Source organism: Podarcis erhardii, assembly GCF_964252035.2.
Source record: "Podarcis erhardii genome assembly, chromosome: 6".
In the NCBI taxonomy this organism is placed as follows: domain Eukaryota; kingdom Metazoa; phylum Chordata; class Lepidosauria; order Squamata; family Lacertidae; genus Podarcis; species Podarcis erhardii.
In genome coordinates, this window is record NC_138510.1 from 51,800,725 (window position 1) to 51,818,253 (window position 17,529).

General features: G+C 42.9%; 1 protein-coding gene and 1 long non-coding RNA gene across 3 annotated transcripts in view; both read right to left on the reverse strand.

Moving 5' to 3' along the window:
• LOC309343754 overlaps positions 1–11,261 on the reverse strand; it is a 34,229-nt gene extending 22,968 nt beyond the window's left edge. Inside the window, exons 1-2 of the long non-coding RNA XR_014157387.1 lie at positions 10,997–11,261; positions 9,961–10,069 (exon numbers count right to left, since the gene is read on the reverse strand). This is a non-coding gene — a long non-coding RNA (uncharacterized lncRNA). The remainder of the gene's footprint in view (positions 1–9,960; positions 10,070–10,996) is intronic.
• ERI3 (ERI1 exoribonuclease family member 3) overlaps positions 1–17,529 on the reverse strand; it is a 201,504-nt gene that overhangs the window by 88,468 nt on the left and 95,507 nt on the right. The gene's annotated exons all lie outside the window — the stretch shown is intronic.

The window sequence follows — 17,529 nt, forward strand, 5'->3', positions numbered from 1 at the left end:
AAATTACTTTTCCTGTATCAGCCACAGGTTAACAACTAGGAAGGGAAGAAACATATGGTGAGTTTTATTTATGATTTATTGATTGCTTTTGTATCTCACCTTTTTCTCCAAGGAGCTCAAGGTGGCACACATGGTTCTCCTCCTCCTCATGTAAACCCCACAACAACCCCATGAAGTAGGTTAGGCTGATAAGCAATAAATGGCCTAAAATCACCCAATGAGCATCATGGCTGAGTGGGGATTCAAACCCTGATCTCCCAGATCCTAGTTCAACACTCTAACGACTACACAACAATGGTTCAGTGGCCCCACTGTGGTACCCTCCAGATGTTTTTGTACTATCACTCCCATAACCCATGACCATTAGCCATTCTGGAACTGATAGGAGCTGGAATCTAACATCATTGGGAGAGTACCACACTGCTGATCCCTGCAGTGGAGTTCCCCCAGTGAACTAGTGGGACTACTTTCAACAGAAAAACACCACATTGGCTAAGATTTGAGGCCAATGCAAAATTATTCAGAGAGAGGGCAAAATCAATGATTAACAGTTTACAGTAGAATCATGAAAATCTGGGTAATAGGTTTTTCTGTGTGTGTTTTATAGACTAGTCACAAACAAGTGTCACTGATTACAACAAGCCATTAGCACAAATATGACAATTAATATGTGGTCACTTTGGGCATGAGGCTTGTGCTCTTTTGGGGTCACGAGTCCATTGCATCCTGCTGTCTGCACCAACAAAACAGAATGAAATAGACATCTAGGTACCAGGAGGACCCATTGAAGTAGACTTGCAAGATATCAAGAGATTGGTTCTGAGAGCTTGGGATGTTTTTCTCTGCAGGCCAGAGACTAAATCATGTGGTCTGTCAAAATTAGCTGGAAATTCTGGAATATTCATTAAGAGCCTTTCAGAGCTAGCAGCAACATATTCATGAAAGAAGGAAAGAGCAGAAAATAGAGGGAGGGGAAACAGGGGCAAAGAACCAAGTTCAATATGGATAATCAGAGCAGTGTCTCATGTCATTTCCTATCTAGTTTCCAAAGCACCTGAACTGATGTCACATGAAACAGATAGAAACTGAAGTAGCCTGAAGAGCACATGCAACCTGTGCCAGTGACATTTACACTGGGCTACCTTGCTAGGTGCTTTTCTGCAATTGTTGATTCAAGTCAAAATTTGGATACGTGTCCACGAGCAGTACTACATGAGGAAGCTAGAGATTGAATCAGAGCTGAAGCAGAAGATGAGCAAGGAAGCTGAACACTCAGTGGGGAGCAGTTGATAATTATTTTTTATTATTATTATTATTATTATTATTATTATTATTATTATTATTAATACCCTGCCCTCCCCAGCCAAGACTGGGCTCAGGGAGGCTAACACCAAATATAAAAACAATGGATTGAAATACAGCTTAAAAACAAGATTAAAATACAACATTAAAACATTAAAATGCAGCCTCATTTCAGTGGAAATTCAATCAAAAACTCTTTAAGAGATGAAAACGTCAAATCTTCACCAAGGCTAACTATCCAGACTGGTCCTACATGGGCCAGAAAAAAGCCAGGGAAGTCCCCAAATAAGAGTTCCAACGCAGAAGGAGAAAGGAAAAAAGAAAGAGGGGGACGGAATCAAATTGAGGCTTACATTCTCACTACCAACTCCTCCTTTAACTGGTCACCTTCTGAGTTATGATTCATAGTTGAGTCTTCTTCCTTCTCCCACATATAATCTTGCACCCAACTGAGTCCACTGGTGATGAAGCCATCAGGAAGCCAGACACACATATACCAACTCTAGGATTCCTATTGGGTTCATGCCACCTTTATTTTTAAGGGCTGGGTGACAAAGGGGAAGAATCAGGATCAAGGCTAGACTGGGCTGTGGTCCGACAAAACATCCATGAGCTGAGGCACTTTCGGCTGCTTTGGGACCTTTTTGGGTTCCTCCAGAGCCTCAGTTGTATTGGGGTTCTCCGCAGGGTCTTCCTCAGAGGAGGTATTTCTGAGATCTGGGTGGAGTGGGATCCTGACCATAGGTGAGGTCAAGAGATAACATGCTGCAAGCATGGAGCAAGAAGCCTACAATGCACAGAGGAAATTGAAGTGCTGCTAATTAAGGAAGCAGAATATAAACTTGAGAGACTTCATATTTTTTCTAGTCTGGTATGGACTATTTAAACACACACACACACACACACACAGAGAGAGAGAGAGAGAGAGAGAGAGAGAGAGAGAGAGAGAGAGAGATAGAGAGGAGGGGATGGATCCTTTCACCATAGCAAGTCCAGGAGAGAGTTTAGGATAACCAGACAGGGAACTGGCGCATCAATCAGGCAAAGAAAGGTAGAGTAAGACTAAGGAACACAACAGAGCTAGCAAGAAGGTTCAAGGCATGGCAAGGAAGCTCTAAGCAGGAAGTTTGACCAGTAGCCTCTACCTTTTTCATTTTAGTTGGTGTTGGCCTCTGGTAAACATTTCCAAGATCTGAGCAGCAGGAAGCTATTTCCAAGAATTTGGGACTTCAATATTTGATGTGAGTATAGAACATCCAGTAAAAAGCAAAATTCAAACAATGAGGCATAAGAATATAAAACTGACAGACAGAATCAAAGGTGTGTCATACAACACTAAGCAGGACCAGGAAAACAATTAGAGAGTGGCATGGGACAATGACAAAAGGTGCTAAAAATAAGGAGCCACTGTTGTGGTAGGTAGATGCTCATTATGTGCTTGCAGAGACAATGTAGCATGAAAGACCGAGAAACTAGCTTAAAGATGCAACAATATGTAAGGATTCAGAGCACTTGGAGAGCCTCCAATTCACAAGTGTGAACAGAGAGAGCAAAGGTGCATTAGTGGAAGGCATTAAGAGGAAACAGGAGTGAGAGGAGACCAATGGCATGGCCTTGTCATGCCAAGTTCCAAACAGAATCCAGCACAGCTGGTAACAAGCTATGGACGTCTTCCCTGCAGCCTAGGGAAGCGGGCAAATGGGCCTGCGGCCAATCTGCTCCCTGTAACTAGAGCGAGCCAGTGTCTGTGTGTGTGCATTCATGTTCCGCTTGAGCAGAAGCTCGGTGTTAAATTCAATGCCTTGAGTATTGATTTCCTCGCACATGCAGAACTTTGTTAAAGGGTTTGTTGTGAACTGAGATCAAAGGGAGGTTAACTCACTTCTCATAAGTGATAAAACAGACCTCAAGAAAAATTCTGCCACCCGGTCAATCCTCAGAGGACAGCAAGCAAGAGCTGTTAGTTACTCTTGTGTTGCCATTGTAAGGCTGCAAGCCATGAAGCTTCTGAATAAAGCTGGGATAAAAAAGAGCCCAACTCCTCACAGTGCCCTATATATCATCATGTGGAAATTCCAAAACCATCCTCACCATTTCATCTCTAATGTCTCATTCCCAAAGTGAGAGGAAAGGAGTTCATCAACTTATATCTAGGAGCTAGCAAAGGAGATGCTTCTGTCCTTGTCAGTGGTGGCTTCTTCATGAAGGGTGTCTCTAATCATTGGAAATTTATATTAAGACCGGAATACATGTCTTGTATAGCCCCTAGTACTGGCCAAAGTCAACGTCATATTACTAGGATAAATGCATCAGTCCAATCGAGTAAGTCTGCTTGGCTTTGGTTTCCTTCTTAAATATCTTTAGACAAATGAACCGCATTCTATTTCTATAATTTATATAATATCATTAGTGTACACAGCACTTTTATAGAGTTGCCTAATCTAAAACGTCAGTTGCCAACACCTTCGCATTATATAGGGCAGCTTGGATCCCATCTCTTGCGGGGGTGCAATTAGTGCCAGCACCGTCCATTAAGAGTTTGGGTGTAATCTTCGATACCTCCCTCTCTATGGAGGCACAGATTACAGGTATAACAAAGGCAGCATTTTTTCATCTCCGCCAAGCTAAGCAGTTGGCTCCTTATCTCTCTCGCCCTGACCTAGCCACTGTGATCCACGCGACTGTCACCTCCAGACTGGATTATTGTAACTCGCTCTACGTGGGGCTACCCTTGAGACTGACCCAGAAACTCCAGCGGGTGCAGAATGCCGCGGCGAGACTCCTTATGGGGTCTTCGCTGCGAGATCACATTCACCCGGTACTATACCAGCTGCACTGGCTCCCGGTGGAGTACAGGATCAGGTTTAAGGTGCTGGTTTTAACCTTTAAAGCCCTATACGGCCTAGGACCCTCGTACCTACGGGACCGCCTCTCCTGGTATGTCCCACAGAGGGACTTACGGTCTGCAAATAAAAACATCTTGAAGATCCCAGGCCACAGAGAGGTTAGGCTGGCCTCAACTAGAGCCAGGGCCTTTTCGGCCGCGGCTCCAATCTGGTGGAACGCTCTGTCACAAGAGACCAGGGCCCTGCGGGACTTGACATCTTTCCGCAGGGCCTACAAAACAGAGCTGTTCCACCAGGCCTTTGGTCAGGGCGCAGCCTGACCCCCCTCCTCTGGCAATCTGCACAGAATTTTGCTTATTGGTTGCCATAAATTTGATTTTAATTAATTTTTATAATGAAATGTTTTTAGAATCGTTGGATTATTTTGATTGTTGTTAGCCGCCCTGAGCCCAGCTTTGGCTGGGGAGGGCGGGATATAAATAAAATTTATTATTATTATTATTATTATTATTATTATTATTATTATTATTATTAAACAATCCAAAGCAGGTTTTCAACTCTCTCTATCACAGCTCTGCAAAAGAAGCAGCCTTGCTGGGGCAGCAAAAATACATAATCTGATAGAACAGCACTCCAGCAGAGGAAATGGGGAGAACAAGCCTCGTAAGTAATAAAAAGGGGGGAAATAATAATGTAGGGAGATGAGCAAAGTGGAGTGAGGAACCTTGCTGGTATTTTGTCTCTTTTATTTTTCAGCAAGACAAGCACCCTCATGCAATAGTCACACGGTATGGAAGAAGAACCAAGTTCACCAAATGGCATGGCAGAACTGACCTATTGACATGGATACTGGTGGCTGCCAGAATGTCAACTGCCTCAAAATGGAAAACCTTAAGGGACTTGCAACTCTTGCTGTGGTATAAAAATATGTGGATTTTAGCACCAGCTGAAAAAAGAATGCATGAATTAAGTGTCGCTAAAGGCTTGGAAGATCCCAAAAATTTCTATGCTGTTTAGTGGGATTTTATCATATATACAGGGATGCGGGTGGCGCTGTGGGTAAAACCTCAGTGCCTAGGACTTGCCGATCACATGGTCAGCGGTTCGAATCCCCGCGGCGGGGTGCGCTCCCGTCGTTCGATCCCAGCGCCTGCCAACCTAGCAGTTCGAAAGCACCCCCGGGTGCAAGTAGATAAATAGGGACCGCTTACCAGCGGGAAGGTAAACGGCATTCCGTGTGCTGCGCTGGCTCGCCAGATGCAGCTTGTCACGCTGGCCACGTGACCCGGAAGTGTCTGCGGACAGCGCTGGCTCCCGGCCTATAGAGTGAGATGAGCGCACAACCCTAGAGTCTGGCAAGACTGGCCTGTACGGGCATGGGTACCTTTACCTTTACCTTTACTAATATATATATATATATATATGCTTTCGTAGATTTTCACGGGTACAGGAATGCAGGTTTTGGTGTCCTCGGGTGTCTTCCCGTGTAAAAGTTGGGGTGTCTAGGCGACGTTTCGACGAGGTCTGAAGATGACGAGTGAGACCTCGTCGAAACGTCGCCTAGACACCCCAACTTTTACACGGGAAGACACCCGAGGACACCAAAACCTGCATATATATATATATATATATATATATATATATATATATATATAATGTGTGTGTGTGTGTGTGAGAGAGAGAGAGAGAGAGAGAGAGAGAGAGAATATGACAAATACAGACGTACAGGACTCCCTCCCAACAGTACAACATGAAATCTGGCTTTCCTAATTGTCTTACGTATTCCAGATATAGTGTGCTGGTTTTTTGTATTTGTACTTCTATTATTTGTATTCCATTTCTTTGTTTGACTAACTTCAATAAAAAATATTTTAAAAACCAATCAAATCTTAAGCAATATTCAATAGGTGCTGGGAACACTTGTATGATCACATTTGATACAGGAATTGCAATAGAAAGGTTTGCTTTAGTTTAAGAGTAGTGGGAGCCTTATTTTCATGTGTACAAAAATGAAATTCTAATACTGAAAAGAGTGAGGGAAGTCTGGATCCCACACTACAAATGGGTAACAATTGCATCTTTATTGCACACAATATGTATGTGCACTCAAACCTGAGCCCTGCAGGTTTAAAATCTCAATTGCCCCACCTTGTGTTACCATCTAGCTTCTGCCTGGATACTTTATCTGAATCAAATGCCGGCAGTGTTTATAGAGCAATTGCTGTGTGTTCTCCACTTGCACAGTGATGAAGATTTCACTTAAACTCTCAACATCTGCACATTTCAACTAAATTAGGCCATTCGCTATAAAAGAACACAATGACAGTAATGGAATAATAACAGCATTAATAAAACACAACAATCCTTGGATGAGGAGCAGATGCATTCACAAGCTTCAGAGACAGAGGGAGGGAGGGAGAAAATGAGGCTGTTTAGAAAGTCATACAATGCATATTCAGGTCTGGGGGTGGGGTGACCAACAACGAAGACAGGGTCAGGAGAAAATTGTATTTTAACCTTACAAGAAAGTCTTCCTGACTCCAGAAAGTTCTATTCTCACCAGAGGAAAAGGTTTCCTTGGAAAAACGTAAGTTTGTAATGGGCATCCAAAGAGAGCACACACACACACACACACACAGAGAGAGAGAGAGAGAGAGAGAGAGAGAGAGAGAGAGGTGGGTGGGGGTGGGGGACCTGCAGCCCTGGAATCACATGCAGCCCTTAGCCTAACTTTAAAAGCCCTTTTTAAGCAATCAGTTTGAATCTCTGGCAAGAGCAGCTGCCAGAAAAGGAACACAAGCAGCAAGGAGAGAGACAGAGATCAAAAGGGTGGCAGCAAGTGAATGTTAAGGGGTGGCCCTGCCCGTAATCACTACTAGTTTCTGGCTTCATACCACCATGTGGCTCTTGAAATATCACCTGTGAGGCCATGTGGCCACCAATAGCAAAAAAACAACCACCATTGTCCTCTCCTTATCTACATTAAAGTACTCCAAATTCTACTGTTGGGAAGCCTTGTGAGCCAAACAAAATATACAAAAGGGCAATCTGCAATAATCTACAGGCGGTAATAAAGTTCACTAGCTGGCAAGGGTTCTTGAACTGCACGGGGAAAATGAGTAAATGCCGAAAAGGTTTATTTAGGGGGAAAATAGAATACAAAATGAGGTGCACACCACACAAAAATTGCATGGAAACTGAGTTTGAATACCAACTCAGAGATAGAAAACATTATGTCAAGACAAAATTCTGAGTTAGCAGAGCTAAAATAGAGTGAGTAATCAATTGGCAGGTAAATATTTCCACCGTCAGAGAGCAAAGTTAGTCTCCCCTTCATAGCAATGGCTTAGGAAAATTAAAAATAAATATCCTCCAAAATGCTGTTTCCCGAGGAATAGATTCATACCTTTTATCAGATGCGAAAGCCCAGTCTCAGTTGTAACTAATGACCAGTGAGCCAGATGAGACCCAAACTGGAAAAGGTGACTCACATATTAAAACCTGATTCTCAATGTGGATGGTGATGGTGATGTGGGCGTGTGGGTTGGGACTGGCAAGTAGGTAGGAGGCCAGGTACAGTAGCTTCTTCAAAGCTCCCAGATGCTTCGCTTGAATCATAGCCTCAATCTGCCACCTCCTCCTTACCAATGCCAATCAATATCCCACAATTTGAATGTCTCCTCCTTCTTTGTTCCACTATGCCATATTTTGCAATTAGGTTGCAATATCTGACCTGTTGGTTTTTTTCCATGGAATGTTCCCCAAAATGACAGACAAGCCTAATTTGCCCAGTTCATTCAGTTAATTTGCTAAATTTGGGTTTGGCATTCCAATGAATGAAGGTCTGTACCCAATTTCCAGCAGCTTCAACAAGTTACACAATGTTGCGTTCTGATCTCTATATTTGAAGTGGTCTCACATGTTCCCTTCGTCAACTACTACTTGGCAAAGATTAAGTTTATTTAAAGGAGTGGACACATGGAGGTTCAGTTATTTTAAATACCCACAGCTACCACTCTTCTCAGAAGTGAAAGGCTGAAATGTGCTTACTTTTATTCCCTTTTCTTTTATCAATGTGCTCCTTTAACTTTTATGTTCTGAATCATTCTGAAATTGCCTTTGGGTTGAACAATAACATGAAGGACATTTTGCCAGCTTCTTTGTGAATTATGAGTATGCCAAAAAACATCCCTCCAATTTGTGAACAGAGGAAATAATTGTCTCCCCCTTATCTGCCCCATCCTCTCACATAATAAAGCAGCAAAACTAAAACACGTAGAATTCTAACACTCAACATGAAGCTGCAATCATTAAACAAACATTGAAATACATGATAATTCAGCCCAGCCAGAAAATGCACCTATCATGCATGCAGGGGTATCATAGTCCTGTTTTTTTTCCTGCCAAATTATCTAATCTGGCCCAGTATTTCTGCCAATATTACCTGTGGCAGTTAGCATTGCTCTAAGGGCAATTTTTGCAAGGGTGGGGGAGACAACATTTCACCTGTTTAGTTGCAGCTCATCTAAATGCACAAGCTGAGCGCACTATCTCTACTTATAATTTCTTAACAGAGCTAAGAGAAATGGGGGAAATGAAAGAGAACAAAGAACCAGTTGCCCAGGACACAAACAAGGTTGCAAAAATCTTTGTTGACACTACAATTTCTTCTTCCTCTGCTGATTTTTAGCCATCTCTGCTTCTCCCCTGAGGTGCCTCAGGTGATTGAATGAAATACAACCCTCAGCTCCAATAAGCGTATTTCAATTACATCTGTCAACACATAACGACGTAATGATATATCATGTGATATTAAATCCATGGTAATCATATCAGTGATTTTTTTATAGTGTGCTAATCATGTTATTACATCTCAATAATTAACAACAGAAGATCTGGAAATCTCCGTTACTGTGCTCATTATGTCTTCTGCTGCATACGAAAAACCCATAGGATGCCAGGAGGGCCGAGACTGGACATCTTAGGCTCATGAGGCAACTGTCAGGTACTGAATGGGAAGAGCAAGAACATACCAAGTATAAGGTGATGGTGATTATTTTTGCCTCTTGTGTCTTTTAGAATGAAGACAGACAAGTCAATGATGAAGGAGAAAAGAGATGAGCAGCAATGATACCACTGTGTGTTTCAGACTGAAATCATCGTTAGTGGCTATCATGATTAAATCGTAGGTTTAGGTAAGGAAGAAGCACAGCAGATAGTGACCCTCTGTGTCCCCAACCAGTACAGATCTGCTCAGCAGCCAGTATTCTCCTCCCTTACCTGCCTATGGTAAAACTAAAGATCAACCCGATTGGACTTTTATGTGACTAAAAGGGTGGGGAACGCAAGTGTCAAAATTAATTCAGATTACATATCATACCCTCCAGAAGAGGGCAACCTACTGCCTTCCTCCAATGATTTTGTTGGAACTCGTCCTTAAACCGTGGATCAGTGCTTTATTTACATGGGAACTGTTTGCTCAGTGGGCCAATTGATCCATTCTGCAAGCAGGAAATCATAGTCTTGGAGAGCAAGCTGAGTGCCCAGGCTACACACTCCTAAAGTCAAGATGGCTGTAAGATGTACAGAGAGAGATACAGGGATTATGTGGTTCCAAATCCAAACTGGGGAGAATGGTGTTTTTTGGGAGGTATATTCCTAGCTTGCCTGGAAGAGGGCTAGGTATTCAAAAGATACCTGAGGGAGAGAAGGCTACTCTCTGGCTGCAATAGAGCTTTTACACTTATCCCATTTGCAGCCTGATCAATCTAGCAGTTTCCACTCATGAGCTGATCTGAGAGAGCCTCATTACCTGCCTTAAAGTTGCAGCCATGCACTTAGCTCTTAAAGATGGGATTTCAGGAATATCTGACTGATCATTTCTCTTCTCATTTATTTCTGCTGCCCTGAACCAATTCAACCTGTAAAGTCGAAAGAGGAAGAATAAGTTGGAACATACCGTATTTGCAGAGCTCCTGCCACACTCTGCTCCTGACTTCCTGCATCCTTTTGCAAATCACCCCTACTGGATGCCATGCAAGTGGAGAGCTATGCCTACAACTCAATTGTGTCAAATGGTAACAAGGAATAGAAGATGCCCCACTCCATTGCTGGCGAAGGGAACAGAATACTATCAGGGAAGCCCATTGAGTCGCAATACCTGAGAATCTCTCCCAAGAAGTATGAAGCTTGTCACACTGACAAGACTACTCTTGCCTCAGTGAGATGAAAACTGCTAGCCTTCTGTCTGGAAGCAGGGAAAAGCAGTGTCTCTCCACCATGGGAGGCTACAAACCAAATTTAAATAAAATAAAAAACAAGTTTTGTTTCTCAGGAACAGAATTATGGGCCAGATTTCGGACTGTATAGTATGGTCATACCCAGTGCTTTTTTCCCTAAAAAATGTTTAGGGGTACTCTCAATTTGACTCAAGAAAATCACCATTTTATAGTTCAAATTGGGAAAAATAAATACGGTAAATGGACAAAAGAACAAAGATTCACGAAATGTTTAGGGGTATGCGTACCCCCAGGAAAAAAAGTATTGGTCATACCATTGGTCTTAACATATCTGTACATTCAGTGTATGAATCCAGGAAGCTGCTTTATCCTGAGGTCAGATCTAAGGCCAACCCTAGTTAGTGACCGATGGGGTACAACCCTCTTTTGGGCCTAAATCACTTCAGCTTTGATACAATAAGTTTCTTGTTTGAAGACCCGCATATATACACATCCAATACAAAGAGAACATTCCTTGTAAAAATCCTCCTCTCTGAGATTGTCAGACAAGACAATTAGCTATCTCTGAGGTGGAACCATTTTTGTGTAATGTGCACACAGGCAACTCACCATGCGAAAACCATGTGACAAGGGGCCTATGAAGGCCTTGCCCTGTGTCAATCACAGTACATTTCATCTCATCAGCAGTTCCTGGCACTAGGAGAACAGAACCTGTAGATTACAAGTCAACAAGCACAGTATCTCAGTCAACACTACAAGGATCCACTTTACCGATCGTTATTAGCACCACCTTGACATTGCCTGTGAAAAGGGTTCAGTGACAGGAACATACTCTGTTAGGGGACAGTCCACAGGAGCAGCTTCCCCTGTATACGGGGAACTGTGGCCTATCCTCGGAATGCAGCAAGAGTGGAATACATCGTGAGCCAGGGTAAACATTAATATAGCCATAGCCATTTCTGTGACCACAGCAGCACTTTACAAGAACTGATCCTGGCTGCCCTTGTGTAACAACCCAATTTCACAGAAACATTTCCCTTTGCAATCATGATTGAAGAGAACCTGCATCCGTACATAAGGGAGAAACAGCAACAGTAAGTAAAGAAGAACAACGCGATCAGGAAATGCTTCATTACTTTGTACTTTCAGTTAAAGCAAGCAAAAGGGAGACCATTCTGCTTACCCATACAAATCTTTTACATACAAGAAGTGTTGGAAAAAATATTCAAGTCGCATATGTCAATCCAGCTCCATACTTTTTTTCTTGGTCCCTGTCCTCTTTGCTTTTATTGAATGTCATCTGATGAAGAGTTGGAGAGGGGGCTGAAACGTGTGGACACTGTTTTGTACGATATTCAGGTTGTCGTAACAAAGGTATTGCTCTAATAAATATTTTGAATTTTCTCCTATAGGCCAAAACAGCTACCTTGCCTGTGTCACCTGCAACAGTGCCAGTTTCACAGATTCAATCCATCGATAGTCTAAAGCAATCCCACAAGTAAGCTGGTTTCAAGGTGCTCAAGACTTTATAAACTATGAAATAACTTTGAGGGAACTCTTTCCACACTCCATCTCTTAAGATTCCAACCAGACGCAAATATGGATAACTTGGTTAACCATCTTGTTTTCCTCTTCTTTCCCCAACTCTCCCAAGCTAAGTACCTTAGCATCTAACCCAGGACTGGAGAAACTATGGCCTTCTTGATATCATTAGACTACAACTCCCATCATTCCTGACCATTGGCCATGCTGGCGGATGCTGATGAGAGCTGGAGTCCAGCATCTGGAGGGCCATACGTTTTCTGCTCTTGATTTAGCCTAATGAAGGTTTCTGAAGAACTACAAAACATTGGCTGACCTACAAAACCTACTGACGTAATGTGTATTTTGGAATTTATTTCTAGGTAGAATTTGATGTGGACACCACACTTGCTACACTGCTAGAGCTTTTATTTAATTTTCAGTAAACGTTTGCCTCCTTGAAGTACAATCTTTTTAATAGTGGGCATGCCTCATTAACTCTGCCTTGAAAATCAGAAGCAGCAAATGCAGGATGGTGTGGTACTACTGGGGAGGGGAATGTCCATTATTTTGCTGTTAAAGGGAGACTTTCAGAGAAGATCCTGCAAGAAACCATTTTGTTTTCCCTAAGTTTGAAATCACTCATATCATCCCAATTCCACCCTACTCCACATGTGACCAACTAACAATAATGAAGTTGGTCAAGACTTGGAAACAACTTATATAAAGCTGAAACTCCTGTCCATCAATGTTTGACTCAACCTAAATGGAATTCAGATTAGTCTTTGAACCCAGTTCGTCAACCTGGTCAGTTTTCTTCTATCACTTGCAGGGGGGAAACCTTGGTAGGAAACTGTATGTACTCTAACCGCAGGCAAAACAGGAATGTACTAAATAGGCCCTTTGCTAATCTGGGGTGAAGCAAGTGGGGTTTAATTTTTTTGCATAACTCACTGTCATATCCCTATGAATAGTGTGAGAAGAATATTTTTCTTCTTTAAAATTGCTTAATTTCTGAGATGGGTTACTGACCATTTGTTTTCTAGCTTATTTATGCATCCCTAAGGACTAGTGACATGAAAAGTAAAATAAAAGAGAGTCTGAGAATTCTGGATTCTGAGTTTCTTCCATATAGCCATAGTCATACAGAACACACATAGCTTTGTCTATATGAGTCAGGCACATGGAGGGAAATGTTCCTGTGTGGGTCTTCAGCCAGCACAACAGCATACAAATTTTAAATATCAATCTGTTCAAAGGATCAACAGAAGGCCCCCTTATCACACTCATAATTTAGAATAGAAGCTCTTGTACGTGATACAATCCCACACCACTGGAGAGTGTGTGAATACTGCAACCACGGGGGGTGGGCATTGTGGGGAAGGAGAGATTGACAATATAATGGAACACTCTCACCAGACCATTGCCCACACTCCCATCAGGGAAGCAATTAGGTGGTATATACCTAGGGAATCAGTCCCACACAGTTGCAACATTCACATCCACTTCCCAATAGCATGGGATAACACCATGATGCAGCATGGATGAAGGGGGGAATACTTTATTAAATCAGCTATAGTGGCATTGACACTTTAGATTCACAGTTAAACTAAAGAGAGAAAGACCTCATACTTTAAGCGTACTTCCAGACAGCACTGCTTTTCATGGGCAGTTGAGCATTGACTGTGTCACTACCACAGTGAATCTGCACAGCTTCAATCGGGGGGGGGGGGGCAGAATAATACAGTCGTACCTTGGAAATCGAACCATTCCAGAAGTCTGTTTGACTTCCGAAGAGTTCGACTTCCAAAGCGTGGCTCCTGCAGCCAATCAGAAGCCACGGAAGCTCCGTTGGATGTTTGGCTTCCAAAAGAACGTTTGAAAACCAGAACACTCACTTCTGGTTTTCGATCGTTCGGGAGCCGAAATGTACGAGTTACGACTGTACTGGCAAAAGCTGGAAGAAGGAGGAAGAGGACTGATTTTCACATGTGTAAACCAACGTGAATGTACAATACTGAAAACTCACCACTAGGAGATAAGCATAAGTGGAGAAACTGCAGATGGAATGAAATCGCTAACCAATAGCCACTGTTAAGACTTGTGATGATCTTACTATCCAGCCCCACTTAGAAAACACACCATATAACCAGTAGGTAATCAGCCAAACCACCATTGATGCACCATTCCAAGTTTAGCTCTGTCTCCTTCCTTGCTACATCTCCCCAAACATTTAAACAAGGAACCCACGCCATGTCCAAAAGGTCCAAACCTTTCCAGATACATTCCAGTTTGAAAACTGAAACACACCATCACAGTCACGCATTACTAACATGCCAAAGCAGAGCTTTCTTTGGCTTTCCCCATTGCTCTGTGCCCAGAACACACATTCCAGTAATCTCTCCACTGCAGCTCGCATTGCTGGGGCAGCCATGACCACAGCCACAATCCCGGGAAGGATCCTACCTCTACACAAGGCTGTCCAAGAACTTGACAGGGCTCTGTTTGAAAAAAAGCTGTTGAAAGAAATGATCTCTTTAAGTGCAATGGGGAGATATTTGTCTCTGATTTACCCTTGGCTTTTTGCTCTGGTTCAGGTAGGAGCGGCGTGGGATGGCTGGCAGATCTGAGAGCATGGCACGCCCCAGCGGGCAAAGCGCGCAGTGCGGAGGAATGCGAGAGTCAGTTTGGAGTGCTCTCCATTTATCAAACTCATGCAGCCCGCCAGCAGAGCGAGTCTTTCTATCATTACACCTCTCAAAATCCGATTCATACCACTAATCCTGCCTTCATTCCCCCAGATTAATAACATCTCTTTCAACCTTCACAGTGTGATAAATAGACAAAGAGAGAACAAAAGGAGAAACAGAAGTGAGGGAGAGAGCCAGAGCAACTCCAGATAATAAAGAGAACCAAGAAAGGGGAAAGGAGAAAAAAAAAAGCGAAGAAAGAGAAAAGAAAAGAAAAGATATCTGACCTGACTCTGCCATCTACCTTAACAGAACCTCAACGAGAGCCGGCTCAGCAGAGCTTTAGAGAATGTAAAACATTGCTCAAAAGAGAGAGGGCTCGTTAGCAGCAACTGCCAGCCGGGTGTTTGGCTGGAATCCTTTTCACTTCCAGCTTCGCTTTAGGTCGTAAGTGGTAATAAGTTTGTTGGTTTCTATTGCAGCTTCCCAATCTGCTCTCTTTAAGGGGAGATTTCCAGCGCATGCTCGCTTTTTCTTTTCCACAACCAGCCAGCCGTCCACGGCCTTGCAGTAGCCTAGCACAGGATGCCACAGGTCAGGATGAAGATGTGTTGGAAGCCCAGAACTTGAGGAAACTGATGTTTCAGGTGGTCTCTTTCTGGTAGCAAAGGACCAGATAAGAAGGGATGCCAAGCATCAGCATGGAAGGGCACCAGCAGAGGAGACAGTGCCTGCGTGAAGCCCAAGCAGCTGACGTCAGAATGATTACATCCCTCTAATGCACAAACACTGGTTGTTACTTGTCTCCTTCTGTCAGAATAGGGCACTCCAAGAGGACAGAATATTGAAGAGGCGATTCCAAGCAGCTGGGCTTCATGAAAAATAATGCTTTCATTTTGTAATGAGTATTAATAAATAAGAGAGCATCTAAGAAATACTAAAGAAATAAAGTCTGTGGGACTCAGTGCAGGAAGTACAATATCCCAATGGTCTGGTATTGCTGGGCTACATGCTCAGGTTCAACTGCATTCACACAAGCCTTGCAATTAGTTACCCATGGCAAGTGATTATCTATTGGATTTGATATTTATATACCTGGGTCTATTTGACCAAAACCAACCCAATACCAACTAGTAAGCAAGTGACTAGCTTTGCCAATGAGAAACAAGAAAGAGGTGTCAGCACACTAGGGAGAACCCTGAGGTTTGCAAACATAGGTGGCTTTAACACAAGGTTTAAAAACATACGGAAGGGGCCCCCAAAACAACCCAATGAGGACTGCTTTCTCTCTCACCTTCAGTTTCCCCTTGTTCAAATAAGGGAAATTGCGGGAAGGAAGAAAAGAAATAATAGAATATATCCTAAAATTAATGTCAGGACAAATTAAGGTTGTAATGTGTTATGCATAGTTAAGGTGTAGGCAAATAAGTCTTTCCACTGAAGGTTCAATTCCTTTCCTGTTCTCTCCCTGTTAATTAAGATCATTAAGGCATATATATCCTCTTGCTGCGATGGTGCCCAAACCACTTTCCCCTGGAAAAAAGATGGAAACCATTGACATTGACTAGAGTAGTCTCTACGCAGTAAACTGTGATGTTATATGCCTACTCTAAAGCATCTGGAACTGGACACTGTTAGAAATAATATAGCTATAATACTGGGCTAAATGGGCCATTGGTTTGACCCCCAAAAGATTGTTCTTATATTATGCACTGCTCCACTGATGTTTTAATAGTCTTTCATATCTCATCCCATTAACTATCCTGCCCCTGCTTAAATCCCTCAAAAAGCCTCATCTCGATCCTGTGCCTAACCTCCCTCTGTCTGCAAGGACCTTGGGTGTGCACTGCTTCATGCATCATGTGGTACAGAGCTAACACAGCATGTGCCAAATCACATCTACCACAGGTGGATTTTAATGCCATGTTAAATGTTGAGGCAGGATACTGCCCCCTTTCAGATACTGCCGCTTCCAAAAAATAAAAATAAAAAAATCTCCCACAGAAGGCTAGGGTGGCTTTTAAAAAACTATTCTATATTACTTCAAGCTTTGAAGTACAGAGAATAGCAACACTCACATGCGGGTTGATTTTTCTTTTTAAATGCTGCCTTTATCAGAATAAATCTTTTCCTCCTCTGTATCACTGGAGATAGATAATCAAGTCAAAAAAGAAAGTCTCTTCTAACAATAGATTTCTTTTTCTTTCTGAACTTCAAATGGGAAACTCTTATCTCCAGCCACAGTTGACCAAGAGAAGAAAAGAACAGAACACACAGGCACACTCACCAAGCCTTCCATTTACTCCAAAGGCCATGCTAACTCCACATACCCGCACCACTTCCCCCTCTGCTTAACAGAGAGAGGCATTCAGAACATTTTATAGGACGTATTTACTCACTAGAAACACTCTTGAAACAGAATGCTCCTTTTTGCTCAGAAGATGAACTTTGGTCTCTAAAATGGTATCTCGCCAGGTAAGTGTAGCTGCTCTGAGCATGAGAGATTTTCAAAGACATCTTCCATACCCAATCCTCTCTGACCAGCACTGTGAGCTTCCCAAAGGTATCTGGGGATCCAGCTTTGGGAAATGTTCCCATTTTTTCCAGTTCTTCATTGCCAGGTATATCTGGGGGACTCCTTTTGTTCCCATACAAAACCATTGTGGCCTTTAACCCTTTGAATTATCACTGGAGGTTACAAATCTCCTTAGGAAAATCATGGGGGATTTCATAAGGCACTGATTTGGAGAAACATAGGGGCGCGGGTGGCGCTGTGGGTAAAACCTCAGTGCCTAGGACTTGCTGATCGTATGGTTGGCGGTTCGAATCCTCGTGGCGGGGTGAGCTCCCGTCTTTCGGTCCCAGCTCCTTCCCACCTAGCAGTTCGAAAGCACTCCTAAGTGCAAGTAGATAAATAGGGACCGCTTTATA